Here is a 5,630-nt window from a genome sequence, read left to right as displayed (position 1 = left end):
AGAGAGAGAGAGAGAGAGAGAGAGAGAGAGAGAGAGACCGAGAGAGACGTTCAAAGGACAGCACGAATCGTAAGGGTGGTTGGATTGGGGGGATAGGGGGGTGGGGGGATGCTGACTGCAAGGGTGGTTGGGTGCGTGGGCGGTGGAAGGAGGGGAGGAGGGGGAGGAGGAGGAGGAGGAGGAGGAGGAGGAGGAGGAGGAAGAAGTGGCCGCGGGGAGGGGTTATGGGTGTCGGGCGGTGAGGTTTGGTCTATTGGCCGAGCGAGTAGTAGGCTAAGGAAGAAAGTGGAAAAGAAGATTTGGTCGACATGTACAGACGAGGAAGGTCAGTATATGGATAGATGGGGGTGTGGGAGGGAATATCTGAGGAAGGAGAGGAGGGAGGAAGGAGAGGAAGAGGAAAGGGGAGAGGAAAGGGTGGTGGAGATGGACGAAGTGGAAGAAGGGAGAGGAACTCGATGTTGGGAAGGGAGAGGTGGAGGGTGCGGGTGGGGTGTGAGGAGGTGGGTTGGAATGGATGCCAGGTACTATTGCGTATCCTTTGATTTATCCAAGTTATGTTAATACATTTACCGATGTCGTTTGATATAGCCACATATGCAATAGTTTCTTACAGTAGGAAAAAATGTTTAACGTAAATGTGTTGGTACAACAATTAAATTTATATTTGCATAAGTTTGATACATATTGGGTCAATTTATTCTGTCCGCATTAGTATATTGCGGGTAGGGGAAGGAGGAGGGAGGGAGGGAGGGAGGGAGGGAGAGAGGGAAAAGAAGATAGGGAAGAAAGAAGGGCAAGTAGAATCGAACCAGAGAAATGTAAAATAATGATAATGATAATGATGATAATAATAATAATAATAATGATGATAATAATAATGATAATAATTTAAAATAATAAATTAAAATAATAATAACAATGAATAAAAGTATATTATATACTTGGCAATAAAAACAAGGTAATACAAGTATACAAGTAACACAAGTATACAATAACTAAATATCAAAAACAAAGAATATAAGTAAATAGATAAATACATTGAGGCCAAAAGCCAAGAATAGAGGGAGGATACGGAGGGAAGAACGGACCCAAATGAATGTGGAGGGAGTGAAGGAGGGAAGGAGGAGGGCTCCGTGTGGAGGTGAAGGGTCAAGGGCTGGTGGTGTTGTATCTTAAGTATTCTTAGGCTAATTACATAGGGATTGCTCGAGGAGTCAGGCTGTATCATAACTTGCAGCCAGCCAGACCAAACTCTGGCAGGTTCACTCTGCCATACCCTCATCACTCCTCCCCCCTCTCCCCCCTCTCCTCCCCCCTCTCCTCCCCCCTCTCCCCCCTCTCCTCCCCCCTCTCCCCCCTCTCCTCCCCCTCTCCCCCCTCTCCCCCTCCAACCCCCCTCTCCCCCTCCAACCCCCCTCTCCTCCTCCAACCCCCCTCTCCTCCCCCCTCTCCCCCTCCAACCCCCCTCTCCTCCCCCCTCTCGCCCTCCAACCCCCCGTCCCTCCCTCCCTACCTCCACTCCCTCCTTCCCTCCCTCCCTACCTCCACTCCCCCTCTCCCCCCTCCCTCCAACCCCCCGCGTCCCTCCCTCCCTATCTCCACTCCTTCCTTCCCTCCCTCCCCACCTCCACTCCCTCCCTCCCTATCTCCACTCCCTCCTTCCCTCCCTCCCTACCTCCATTCCCTCCATCCCTCCATCACCTCCTTCCCTACCTCCACTCCCTCCATCCCTCTACTCCCTCCGTCCTTCCCTCCCTCCCTACCTCCACTCCCTCCCTCCACTCCCTCCCTCCGAGTTTCCCTACCTCCACTCCGTCCTTCCCTCCCTTCAACCCTCCCTCCCTCCCTCCGTCCTTCCCTCCTTTCAACCCTCCCGTCCCTCCCTCCCTCCCTCCTTCTCTCTGTCCTTTCGTCCCTCTCTCTTTCCCTTCCTCCAGCCACCCTCCCTCCCTCCCTCCCTCCCTCCCTCCCTCTCTCCATCTTTCCGTCTGTCCGTCCATTTTTTCCTCGTTCTCTTCCTTCCTCCCTCCCTCCCTCCCTCCTTTCCTCCTTCCCTCCTTTCCTCCTTTTCTCCTTTCCTTCCGTTCTCTCTTCCTCCACCCTTCCTCCGCCCTTTCTCCTCCTCCCTCCCTTCCACCCTTCCTCCTCCCTTTCTTCCTCCTCTCTCCTTCCCTCTTTCCCTCCCTACAATCCTCTCTTTAACCCTTTTTCCTTTTATTCCCCCTTTTTACCTTCGTATTCCTTTCCTTTACCTTTTCTTGCTTATATGTATGTGTATGTTCATGTATACGTATTTGTGTGTGTGTGTATGTGTGTGTGTGTGTGCGCGTCTGCGCGTGTGTGTTTGTATACTACTGTGATTACCTCGGCACGGGAAAATTGACCACAAGAATGCCAGCGATGGAAAAAAAAATACGAAAATAATATATTTGTTCAGAGACATAGCTGTCCGACGACTCACGGGAAAAAAAAAAAAAAAAAAAAAAAAAAAAAAGCGGGGGGGGGGTGTTCGCCCAGGGGGTGCCCACTGACACGACTTTTTGTCCGCTGACACGACTTTTTTCGATAAACGACGAGTGTCAGGACGACCAGAAACCATGTAACACGACCGGTCATATCAGGAGGATGAGATGTACTACACTCAGTACATAGCTTCCAGTTACAGTACTATAACGTACACAAGTACAATCACTCCAACAAGTCCTTCGACGTTTTAGTATCAAAAATGGTTTTAATTCGGGTATAATATAAAATAAAATAAAAATTCCACCAATGGTTGCCATGACAACACAATAAACAAATTTCCATTTCTTCATGATTAAGAATTTGTGTGTGTGTGTGTGTGTGTGTGTGTGTGTGTGTGTGTGTGTGTGTGTGTGTGTGTGTGTGTGCATACCCGCGCGTGAATGTATTGTCTTAATGCGCGCCCGCGCGCACACGCCACGAGGAATGCGCCTATAAACAAACCTTTTTACAATTATTGCACAGCCTTAGTAGCCTCGTGTTTAACGTAAATCAAGGGTTTAACACCGTAGAGGAAGGAGATGATAAGCCCCCCATAATACCGTCACTAACCCCCATTCCTTTAACCCCTTTATCCCCCTTCCTTTATCCCCCTATCCCTCTTCTCCCATGTAATTCCCCTTTACCATCACTCTCCCCTTATCCCCCACTCCCCTTCCCCCCTCTACTCCCCCTTTATTATCACTTATCCCCCCACTCCCGTTATCCCCCACTTCCCATCCCCCCTCTACTCCCCCTTATCCCCCACTCTCCCATCCCCCACTCCCCCATCCCCCACTCCCCCATCCCCCACTCCCCCATCCTCCACTCCCCCATCCCTCACTCCCCTTGTCCTCCACTCACCCATCCCCCACTCCCCTTATCCCCCACTCCCCCTTATCCCCCACTCCCCCATCCCCCACTCCACGTTATCCCCCCACTCTCTCTTATGCTCCCCTACTCTTTATCCCCCACTCCCCTTACCCCCCCCATTACCCTTTATCCCCCCTTACTCTTCCCCCAGTCCTCTCTACCCCTTTTGGGAAAAATCACGGTTCTCCTACTCCTCTTCTTCTTCCTCGTCTTTCTCCTCTTCCTTTCCTTCCTCCTCTTCCTTGTCTTTCTCCTCTTCCTCCTCTTTCTCCACTTCCTCTTCCCTCTCCTCTTCCTCTCCATACTCTTTCTCCCCATACTCCTCTTTCTCCCCTCCTCTTCCTCCTCTTTCTCCACTTCCTCCTCTTTCTCCACTTCCTCCTCTTTCTCCACTTCCTCCTCTTTCTCCACTTCCTCCTCTTTCTCCACTTCCTCCTCTTTCTCCACTTCCTCCTCTTTCTCCACTTCCTCCTCTTTCTCCACTTCTTCCCCTTACTCCTCTTTCTATCATTACTCCGCTTTGTCCACTTCCTCCTCTTTCTCAACTTCCTCCTCTTTCTCCCTTCCTCTTCCTCCTCTCCTCACCTCTCCTTCTTCTTACTCCCCTTCTACCTCCCTTTCCGCCGTATCCATCCTTCCCGTTCTCCCCACCCCCTTTCCATTTCTTTCTCTTAGGTTCCTCTTCAATAATGCATTTCCCTCCTCACGTGCTGCTGCCTGTCTTCTCGCGCCCCCCCATCCCCCCCAATCCCCCCTTTTCTTTCGCCTTCCACCCTTTCCCGGCGCAACTTTTCTTAATTTCGCCTTTTTGCCAAACCTTCACATAACCCCTGCTCGACTGACTCTCATTCTATCTTTCTTCACTCTCTTCTCTCTCTCCCTTTCTATCTGTCTCTCTCTCTCTTTGACTCTATCTCTCTCTCTCTTTGACTCTATCTCTCTCTATCTGTCTACCTATATATCTTATCTCTCTCTCTCTCTCTCTCTCTCTCTCTCTCTCTCTCTCTCTCTCTCTCTCTCTCTCTCTCCTTTTCTTTCTATCTGTCTATCTGTCTATCTCTCTTTGACTCTATATCTATCTCTACTCTCTCTCTCTCTCTCTCTCTCTCTCTCTCTCTCTCTCTCTCTCTCTCTCTCTCTCTCTCTCTCTCTCTCTCTCTCTCTCTCCCTCTCCCTCTCCCTCCCTCTCCCTCTCCCTCTGTTTGTCTGTCTGTCTGTCTTCCTCCCCATTCCCTCATCGAACACGTCTCTTTCAAACTTTTTTTTCTTCTCGTTTTGGATGTCATTCTCCCGCCCTCCCTTCCTCTCTTCCTCCTCTTCTTCCTCTCTTCCTCCTCTTTTTTTTTCTCTACAGATCTTTGTTTTCTTTTTTCTTCCTCCTTTTCTGTGTCCTTATTCTCTCACTATCATTTGGATGTAATAATCCCCTCAATTTTTCTTTGTAAGTTTCCCCTCTTCTATCTCCCCTCACAACTCTTTTCAAATTTTATTCATCTATTTATTTATTTATATATATTTATTTATCTGTTTATTAGCGTATCTATTTATTTGTTTATTTATTTATTTTCATTTATTTATTTATTCATTTGTTTATAGCCTATTCATTTATTTATTCTTTCTTATGAATGTTGGCTCCCCCCTACCTCTCACGCCTCCCCCTCCCCTCTTCCTCCTTTCCCCTCCCCTTCCCTCCCCTCCCCTCCCCTCTTCCCCCTTTACCCTCCCCTCCTCTCCTCTCCCCTCCTCTCCTCTCCCCTTTCCCCTCCTGTCCCCTTCCTCTTTCCCCTCCCCTCCCGTCCCCTTCCCCTTTCCCGTCTCCTCCCATCCTTCCTCCATCCTCCCCTCCCATCCTCCCCCCCATCCCCCCCTTCCCTTATGTCCCCCATCCCCCACTCAGGGTCCGCTCTGCAACATGCATGCGATGCCCAGCGTCCTAATCGCGCCCCTGCTCAACATCTTAGCCCAAACAAGAGTTTCTACTTAAGTATGGATTCCTTGACACTTTCTTACTTCTTTGCCACTTCCCTTATTTAGTGGCACTGGGACGCCATCTGGGTGGACACTAGTGGACGAGGAAGAGGAGGAGGAGGAGGAGGAGGAGGAGGAAGAGGAAGAAGAAAGGGGACAAGAGGACGGGGATTCGCTAATTATGGTTGTGATGATAATGGTGGTGGTGGTGGAGGTATAGATAGACGTAGCAGTAGAAGTAGGGGTAGAGATAATTGTAGAGGTAGAAGTAGCGGTAGAGATTG

The sequence above is a fragment of the Oratosquilla oratoria genome, chromosome 37, assembly GCF_046742065.1.
Source record: "Oratosquilla oratoria isolate Oo_2021 chromosome 37, ASM4674206v1, whole genome shotgun sequence".
NCBI classification, from domain to species: domain Eukaryota; kingdom Metazoa; phylum Arthropoda; class Malacostraca; order Stomatopoda; family Squillidae; genus Oratosquilla; species Oratosquilla oratoria.
The sequence above is the reverse complement of the archived record's forward strand: the minus strand, read 5'-3'. Positions refer to the sequence as shown.